Raw genomic sequence first — 10,000 nt, forward strand, 5'->3', positions numbered from 1 at the left:
GTTGATTTCCAATAAAAATACATTGAGTTTTATTTGGGTTAATCATGAGACCATTCCTAAGAAAATACTGATTAGCTTTGACAAGGGTTTCTTCAGTCTTAGTGATAAGATCCTCCAGATTATTTATAGTACCTGTATGAAGGAATTGTGTATCATCAGCATATTGTGTTAATATACAGTCATTTAAATAAGTTGATATGTCATTTACGTAGATATTAAATAAAAGTGGACCTAGAATTGAACCTTGTGGGACCCCGTATGTTACATTCTGCTTTGTAGATACGACATCATTTAATCGAACAGACTGAGTTCTGTTACTAATGTAACTATTAATCCAAAACGAATCAGTTTTTACCTTGGCACATTTATCTATGAGGATGTCATGGCTAACACTATCAAAAGCTTTAGAGAGGTCACACAAGGTTAACAGAGATATTTTCTTTTGGTCCATATTGTCATAAATTTCATCAGTTATAACAGTAAGAGCAGTCTCAGTAGAAAGCTTTGATCGGAAACCATGCTGAGTGTTAGATAAAAGTCTCTTTGTTTCTAAAAAGTTTAATAGTTGATTAGCAACTACCTTTTCTAATATTTTAGAAACAGTAGGTAATAGTGAGATGGGCCTGTAATTATTAACATTGTTGATATCACCTGTTTTGAAGACGGGGACAACCAATGCGTGTTTCCATGTCGTAGGGAATATACCAGTTGTGATAGAGGTGTTAATGATACAAGTTAAGTAAAACGCGATGACGTAAAGTGCGTCTTTGATGAAGCGAAGAGATATGCCATCAGAGCCATATGAACTACTTTCCTTGAGACTTTTAACTGTAAGGACTATCGTATTGGTGTCCACAGGCTGAGGTCTAAAGTATTCATCTTCTGTAAGGCTTGTTAGAGGCATGTCAAATTGATTGTTAGCAAGGTTTTGTTGCGTCTTATCATATGTAGATTTACCAACGTTTGCAAAAAATCTATTAAATTCTTCTGCTTTCTCATCTTTATTTTCAAAGTTCTGATTATTAGATTTTTTATTCTTTCCTGGAACAATTTCCCTGATGACCTTCCAAGTAGCAGCAGTATCACCTTTAGTACTGTTAAATTGATTATGATAATGTTCAGCCTTTGACTGGCTAATAAGGACCTTTACATTTTTCTTTTCGGTTTTATACTGCTGTTGCAATTCAGTATTATATCTATCAGTTTTTAGCTTTTTCTGAATGTAATTTCTATTCATAATAGCTTGGCGTATTTCATCATTAAACCACGGAGAGAAAGGTCTAGTAACATTTTTGGTAACTAACGGTGCACAGGTGTTTAGACATTCCGTAATAGTGTTAGTAAGTATGCCTACTTGCACATTTATGTCATCAGTAAAGAAAACCTGATTTAAAATATCACACTGCTGAAGTAAACAGGAACAAAGGGCATCACTATTATAGTTGCCAAGGTGACGAAAAGTTCTGGTAACAGGCGTGCGTTTTGGTTTGCTAATGTTCACTTTGGCAGTAATCAGGTCATGATCTGCAATGATATGAGGTACTACATCATGCGAGATTATGATGTCAGGTTTATTAGTTATAATTACATCGAGTAGAGTGGCTGATGTAGGTGTAACCCTAGTTGGTTTATCAATTATTTGGGTTAATTTATTGTTTCTGATAATATGCCTAAGCTTACTTCCAGCTGAGAGGTCATCATTAAAATCGCCAAGAATGAAAATGATCTTCTTCCGCAGAATCATTAGTCTAAAGATCTCCTGAATATAATCAAAGGATAAAACAGTCGCTTTAGGGTGTCTGTACACACAACCAACAATAACAGAAGGCAACTTACGACACTGTACAGTTAGCCAAATATCCTCGATTCCAGGTTGTTTTGGAATATTTACATCAAGTACAGTGGAACTTAAAGTGTCTTTAACATAGATACAGACACCAGCACCACGACCATTGTCATGTCTAAAAATCTTATAGTTAGGAATATCTACAAACTCATTCGGGGTGATGGGAAGAAGCCAGGTTTCGCTCACACACAAAATATCAACATTTCTTTCATACATGAGTAACTTAATTTCATCAAGATTTGATAGCAATGACTGAGCATTAATATGTTCAATAATTAGAAAATCCTTTTTAGTTACTGAAGGAGTCCCACCGGCTGTTTCTTCTTCGCCAAACCCCTATGTGTTGTAATATCTACATAGTCGGCTCTTATGGCCCAGGGCGTGGCAGTTACCACATACAAGTTTATGGTCATATCTGCAGGTTGACAGTCTGTGATTGAATTCTCCACAGTTGAAACAACCAGTTTTCCTAGAATTATGTGTTACATTATGTGCATAGCTTGAGTGATTACTTACAGCACGGTTATTTCTGGTACTGTTTCTTACCACATATGTCCTCTGCCAGTTATTTGCTTCGTATGACTGGTTGTGTTCTTCATGATGTGGATCCACGTAGAAGTGGCGTGTGTCTGTCCCTCTCGTCTGTCTCCCCAGGGCATCAGTGTAGGTGCGGGTCCCTGTAGGGTGGCTGCGGTTCGGGTCCATTGAGCTTCTACCAACATATAGAGAATGGGTTCTGTGGGGATCCTTAAAAATGGTCTTCCTGTGATGGTAATCCAAATCAGTTTTAACTTTTTCCCATTCAGAACACAGGTTGAAATCACCACACTGTTTGGCAATAGTTGATAAAAGTCGTACTGCTCCTAGTCTATTTAGGATTGAGCCTGGATGAATATCATTTGCATAATAGCACATATCATCAACCTCACCAGTGCCCAGTTTAAATGCAAGATCAGTCTGGATGGTTGGTATACAGTTTGTTTCACACCACTTTAGAATGTGGTCATTCACATCATTTATTTTAGCCTGTAAAAGATCTGACTGTAGGCTGGGCACAAGCTGGCATATGTATATATTCATTTCATTTTTCCTTTTTAATTCACTCACCAAAGAACCTATATCATCTATAATTTTTTCAGGAGAGGCATTTTCTATTAAGTCAAATAAACCACCATAAATTATGCAACTTTTAGGAATCCAGTTTAATTTCTCGGCCACCCAGCACTTCATGAAATCAACAGTGGCTCCCTCCAGTGTTCTTATATGAGACGTTATATGGAGGTCAGAGGATATTATCTGGGAGAGGTTAGTGTCACCCAGTAGAAGAGTTTTTTCACTAGGTTGTACTGGGATACTTACAGTTTCTGGGTTAGTTTGTCGTTGGTTTCCACGAAATTCCTCCTCAAGTGCTGACATCCTTTGGTCTAGTCTTGCTATGAGGTGTTTGTGTCCCTCCTCTGGTGATGGGGAAGACGGGGCACCTTCAGTCACGGGGTCAGCACCTTGTTGACACTCATTCATCTGCTTTTCTAATGCCGTGACTCGCTGGTTTATTTCATCTATAAAGTAACCCTCTTCACCTGCCTGGATCAGGTTCGTTCTTTCACCTGCCCCCTCCACAGATCCGGATTCGTGGTGTCTATGTCGTTTCTCACTTTCCAAGACTGAGACACGTTGAGCCAGTGTTTCGATTGTGGTGTATGCGGCCTTGATTTCTGTGTTAAGCTGTTCAGTTTCCTTGTCCTTAGTTTTCAGAATTTATTTTATATCATTAATACTTTGTATTACATGTTGATAAGATTGTTCAGTTGCTTGGTTGCATGAACTGATGTTGGTGTCAGCCACTGCAGTGTTGATATTATCCATAATCATATTTATCAACTCATCTTTATTAACCCACACATTTTTCAAACCAAGTTCTCGGCAGTGTTTCTGTAGGTCCGGTTTATTAAAATTCTTGAGATAGTCCTTTGTTGGGTTAGTTAGAGATGGTTCACTGCTGGCCGATTGGATATTGTCCCGGGACAATGTTTCCACACTTGAGCTGGATGCCATATTAGATGTATCAGGTAAATAAATCACTCTTTGCACTAAATGGTTTGTGAACTTTGAGTACTAAATGCTATTTAGAGATACGCAGAGCAGCTTGGTCGGCTTGAGTCAAAGCTTGTGAAAATCACAGGTTTCGTTGTTTTACCTCTTGGTGCACTTTTTCGTTTCGTCTCGTCTGTTCCTTCTCAAGAGTCACTTCTTTACTTTCGTCGAAATACATATAGATGATCACAAACCTTTCTAGTCTCTTGTGGTGACAGTCAAAACTTTTGTTGCCACATTCACTCGTCAGCCGTGTAGGTGAGCGTATGGTAATTTCAAATTTCAAATGTTTTCAAACTTCCTGGGTCCTCTTCCGTCCTATCTTCCACATTATATCCAATTCCAGGCTATCTCCTCTTCTCTATCTTCTATATCCTCTTCTCGGCACTATTAGCTCACTGTATATATATAGCTTTCATGTACCTGAGGCAAATGTCCGGAGAAAGTGGTGAAAAATTCGGGAGGGCGTGTCTGCGTGTGTGTTCGAGAGGAGAGAGAGAGAGAGCTATGTGTTTACGTGTGTGAGGTGAAATGAAGTTAGCGTTACTCAGGTGTGTGTGTGTGTGTGTGTGTGTGTGTGTGTGTGTGTGTGTGTGTACTAAAATCCATACATAACTTCCCTCATGTATCCTTTTTCTTTATATTTGTGGCCATATTTTCTTCTCATTATCATTTTTCATTTATTGGCCCTTCAAAATTTTCTTTCTCTTATCTTTATCTTTGTCTGTTATCTCTTTACCATCTATATTCTTTGACACAGGATCTCTCTCTCTCTCTCTCTCTCTCTCTCTCTCTCTCTCTCTCTCTCTCTCTCTCATTTCCGGTTTCAATTTTGTCATCTTTTTGAAAATTCGTCATTCGATTTTTATTTTCATTTTTTGGCACATTTTTGGAATTAATTTTTGTAAGTTTCTTCAAAGTAACATGAAGATTATTATTATTATTATTATTATTATTATTATTATTATTATTATTATTGGTATTGTGGTAGTGGAAATAGTAGTAGTAGTAGTAGTAGAAGTAGTAGTAGTAAAAATAATAATAATAATAATAATATACGTTTTTCTGAGGAGGCGGAGCAGGTGAGATAGATAGATAGATAGATAGATAGATAGATAGATAGATAGAGAGAGAGAGAGAGAGAGAGAGAGAGAGAGAGAGAGAGAGTGTGGGAGGGGAGGGGAGGGGAGGGGAAGAAGGGGCTTAAGGAAAGGGAGAAGAGAAGGAAAATGTGCTTTAATGATAGGAGTCAGAAGGGCTATTTTTAAACCCTCCAGACACATTTCTTAAGAAGGGAAGGAGGAGGAGGAGGAGGAGGAGTGAGGGAAGGAGTAAGGAGGAGGAGTGAGGGAAGGAGTAAGGAGGAGGAGTGAGGGAAGGAGTAAGGAGAAGGAGGAGTGAGGGAAGGAGTAAGGAGGAGGAGTGAGGGAAGGAGTAAGGAGGAGGAGGAGTGAGGGAAGGAGTAAGGAGGATTACACAGGATTACACAGGAAAGCAAACAGCAACAGACCTTATGGTCCTTTCGAGGCTGCTTGTTAGAGAAAACTATGACTACAAGATCTAACTCTACATGTTGAAGGATAAGGATAGGAAAGCAAGAAGGAGTGAGGGAAGGAGTAAGGAGGAGGAGGAGGGGAAAGGCAAAACAGGAAGAGGGGAGGGGAAAGGGAAAAGGGAACAGGGGAGGGGAGGGGAGGGGAGAGAGATGGGGGAGGGGAGGGGAGGGGAAGGGAGAGAGAGGGAGGTGAGAGGAGGGGAGGAGAGGGGAGGGGAGGGGAGGGTCAAAATCCTCACTGATCTATTTTAGTAAAGGTCAGTTCCCCCCCCCCTCTCTCTCTCTCTCTCTCTCTCTCTCTCTCTCTCTCTCTCTTGGCTGAGCTTGATGGGACTGGGTTACTTCTCCTGACAGTAGCTTGCCTGGGGGGAGAGAGAGAGAGAGAGAGAGGGGGAGGAGGGAGAATAAGACCAAAGAAAAGACAGCCTGACAGATAGATAGATAAATAGATAAACAGGTGTATAGATAGATGGATAAGTGATTGTGTGTGTGTGTGTGTGTGTGTGTGTGTGTGTGTGTGATGATTTTATATTACTATGTATCAAGTGTAATTTTATTCCTAGCTTTCCTTCCTCCTTTCTTCCTCCTTTCTTCCTCCTCCTTTCTTCCTCCTCCTTTCTTCCTCCTCCTTTCTTCCTCCTTCTTTCTTCCTCCTTTCTTCCTCCTCCTTTCTTCCTCCTTTCTTCCTCCTCCTTCCTTCCTTCTTTCTTCCTCCTCCTTTCCTCCTCCTTTCTTCGTCCTTTCTTCCTCCTCCTTTCTTCCTCCTTTCTTCCTTTCTTCCTCCTCCTTTCTTCCTCCTTTCTTCCTCTTTCTTTCTTCCTCCTCCTTTCTTCCTCCTTTCTTCGTCCTTTCTTCCTCTTTCTTTCTTCCTCCTCCTTTCTTCCTCCTTTCTTCCTCCTTTCTTCCTCCTCCTTTCTTCCTCCTTTCTTCCTCCTTTCTTCCTCTTTCTTTCTTCGTCCTTTCTTCGTCCTTTCTTCGTCCTTTCTTCCTCCTTTCTTCCTCTTTCTTTCTTCTTCCTCCTTTCTTCGTCATTTCTTCGTCATTTCTTCCTCCTTTCTTCCTCCTTTCTTCGTCCTTTCTTCGTCCTTTCTTCGTCCTTTCTTCGTCCTTTCTTCGTCCTTTCTTCCTCCTTTCTTCGTCCTTTCTTCCTCCTTTCTTCCTCCTCCTTCCTTCCTTCTTTCTTCCTCCTCCTTTCTTCCTCCTTTCTTCGTCCTTTCTTCCTCTTTCTTTCTTCCTCCTCCTTTCTTCCTCCTTTCTTCCTCCTTTCTTCCTCCTTTCTTCCTCTTTCTTTCTTCCTCCTCCTTTCTTCCTCCTTTCTTCGTCCTTTCTTCCTCCTTTCTTCCTCCTTTCTTCCTCCTTTCTTCGTCCTTTCTTCCTCTTTCTTTCTTCCTCCTCCTTTCTTCGTCCTTTCTTCGTCCTTTCTTCCTCTTTCTTTCTTCCTCCTTTCTTCGTCCTTTCTTCGTCCTTTCTTCCTCCTTTCTTCCTCCTTTCTTCGTCCTTTCTTCCTCCTTTCTTCCTCCTTTCTTCCTCCTTTCTTCGTCCTTTCTTCCTCCTTTCTTCGTCCTTTCTTCCTCTTTCTTTCTTCCTCCTCCTTTCTTCCTCCTTTCTTCGTCCTTTCTTCCTCCTTTCTTCCTCCTTTCTTCCTCCTTTCTTCGTCCTTTCTTCCTCTTTCTTTCTTCCTCCTCCTTTCTTCCTCCTTTCTTCGTCCTTTCTTCGTCCTTTCTTCCTCTTTCTTTCTTCCTCCTCCTTTCTTCGTCCTTTCTTCGTCCTTTCTTCCTCTTTCTTTCTTCCTCCTTTCTTCGTCCTTTCTTCCTCCTTTCTTCGTCCTTTCTTCCTCCTTTCTTCGTCCTTTCTTCCTCCTTTCTTCGTCCTTTCTTCGTCCTTTCTTCGTCCTTTCTTCGTCCTTTCTTCGTCCTTTCTTCGTCCTTTCTTCCTCTTTCTTTCTTCCTCCTTTCTTCCTCCTCCTTTCTTCCTCCTTTCTTCCTCCTCCTTTCTTCTTCCTCCTTTCTTCCTCCTCCTTTCTTCCTCCTCCTTTCTTCCTCCTTTCTTCCTCCTCCTTTCTTCCTCCTTTCTTCCTCCTCCTTCCTTCCTCCTCCTTTCTTCTTCCTCCTTTCTTCCTCCTCCTTTCTTCCTCCTCCTTTCTTCTTCCTCCTTTCTTCCTCCTCCTTTCTTCCTCCTTTCTTCCTCCTCCTTTCTTCCTCCTTTCTTCCTCCTCCTTTCTTCTTCCTCCTTTCTTCCTCCTCCTTTCTTCCTCCTTCCTTCCTCCTCCTTTCTTCTTCCTCCTTTCTTCCTCCTCCTTTCTTCCTCCTTCCTTCCTCCTCCTTTCTTCTTCCTCCTTTCTTCCTCCTCCTTTCTTCCTCCTTTCTTCCTCCTCCTTCCTTCCTCCTCCTTTCTTCTTCCTCCTTTCTTCCTCCTTTCTTCCTCCTCCTTTCTTCTTCCTCCTTTCTTCCTCCTCCTTTCTTCCTCCTTTCTTCCTCCTTTCTTCTTCCTCCTTTCTTCCTTCTCCTTTCTTCCTCCTTCTTTCTTCCTCCTCCTTTCTTCCTCCTTTCTTCCTCCTCCTTTCTTCCTCCTTTCTTCCTCCTCCTTTCTTCCTCCTTTCTTCCTTCTCCTTTCTTCCTCCTTTCTTCCTCCTTCTTTCTTCCTCCTCCTTTCTTCCTCCTTTCTTCCTCCTTCTTTCTTCCTCCTTCCTCCATTCTTCCTCCTTTTTCCTCTTCTTCCTTCTTCCTCATTTCTTCCTCTCATCTTTCTTCCTCCTCCTTCCATCTTTCTTCTTCCTCCTTCTTCCCCTTTTCTTCCAACTTCCTTCTTCTTCTTCTTCCTTTCTTCCACCTCCTCCTTTTTTCATTTTTCCTCCAACATCTTCCTCCTTAATTCTTCCTTGTCTCCTTCCATCCCCCTTCCTCTTCTTTTCTATCCTCCCTTCTTTCTTCTTCATTCCTTTTGTCTTCTTTCCTTCCCTCCTCTCTTCTTTCCTTTCCTCTTTGCTTTCATCTCTCCACCCTTCCCTCGTCTCGCCTCTTGAAGCTAAATTGCATTCCTCTCTCTCTCTCTCTCTCTCTCTCTCTCTCTCTCTCTCTCTCTCTCTCTCATATCCCACCTTACATCCAATTCTGTCTTATCTCTGCAGATACCCTCCTTCCTTCCTTCCTTCTTTCCATCCATTACTTTCCATCTTTTTATCTTCTCTTCATCTTTCCTTCCTTCCTTCTTTCCCTCCTTCTTTCCTTCCATCCTTCCTTCTTTCCTTCCATCCTTCCTTCTTTCCTTCCATCCTTCCTTCCTTCCTTCCTTCCTGCATTTTACATTCTTCCTTCCTTCGTTCCCTCTTTCCTTCCTTCCATCCTTCCTTCCGTCTTTCCATTACTTTCCATCTTTTTACCTTCTCTTCATCTTTCCTTCCTTCCTTCTTTCCCTCCTTCTTTCCTTCCTTCTTTCCCTCCTTTCCTTCCATCCTTCCTTCCTTCCTTCTTTCCCTCCTTTCCTTCCTTCCTTCCTTCTTTCCTTCCTTCCATCCTTCCTTCCCTTTCCTTCCTTCCTTCCATCCTTCCTTCCTTCTTTCCCTCCTTTCCTTCCATCCTTCCTTCCTTCCTTCTTTCCTTCCTTCCATCCTTCCTTCCCTTTCCTTCCTTCCTTCCATCCTTCCTTCTTTCCCTCCTTTCCTTCCTTCCATCCTTCCTTCCCTTTCCTTCCTTCCTTCCATCCTTCTTGTCTTTTACCTTCTTCCTTCCTTTTATCTCCCTCCTTTCCTTCCATGCTTTTTCCTTTTATATGTATTATTTTCTTCATTTCTCTTCCTACTTCCATCACTCCCCTCTCTCTCTCTCTCTCTCTCTCTCTCTCTCTCTCTCTCAAGATAGTATCACTTCTCTTTTCTCACGGATTTTCCTTTCATCTTTCCTCAGAGGCGTTTCATATTCCAGCCCAGCTTTATATATTCTCGTCCTTCCTCCCTTCCCTTCCCTTCCCTTCCTTCCCTTCCCTTCCCTTCCTTCCCTTCCCTTCCCTTCCCTTCCCTTCCCTTCCTTCCCTTCCCTTCCTTCCCTTCCTTCCCTTCCTTTCCTTCCCTTCCCTTCCTTCCCTTCCCTTCCCTTCCCTTCCTTCCCTTCCCTTCCCTTCCTTCCCTTCCCTTCCTTCCCTCCCCTTCCCTTCCCTTCCCTCATTTTCCTTCATCATCGGTTTTTCACTCACGTCATGTTCCAGTCTCTCTCTCTCTCTCTCTCTCTCTCTCTCTCTCTCTCTCTCTCTCTCCATTGTTTATTACTTTACTTTTCATTTAACTTATATTTTCTTACCTCCATTATTTCTTTCTCTTTCCCTTCCTCCCTCCCTCCTTCTTTTCCCTCCTCCCCCTTCCCTCCCTCCCTCCCTTTCCCACCACAGTAATTCTCTCTTTGACCTTTCTAATTCAGTCCTCTCTCTCTCTCTCTCTCTCTCTCTCTCTCTCTCTCCTTAGATTCTTTCACCGTCTTAATTCTCTCTCTCCTTTCTTTCCTTCCTCCTTTTCC

General features: G+C 42.0%; 1 protein-coding gene across 1 annotated transcript in view; it reads left to right on the plus strand.

Annotated features, from left to right (window-relative positions):
- The window catches only part of LOC145414382 (kinesin heavy chain-like), a 197,890-nt gene that overhangs the window by 112,727 nt on the left and 75,163 nt on the right, over positions 1 to 10,000 (plus strand). The gene's annotated exons all lie outside the window — the stretch shown is intronic.

Source organism: Coenobita brevimanus, chromosome 99 (assembly GCF_032717465.1).
Source record: "Coenobita brevimanus isolate Jiangsu-jjx chromosome 99, ASM3271746v2, whole genome shotgun sequence".
NCBI classification, from domain to species: Eukaryota; Metazoa; Arthropoda; class Malacostraca; order Decapoda; family Coenobitidae; genus Coenobita; species Coenobita brevimanus.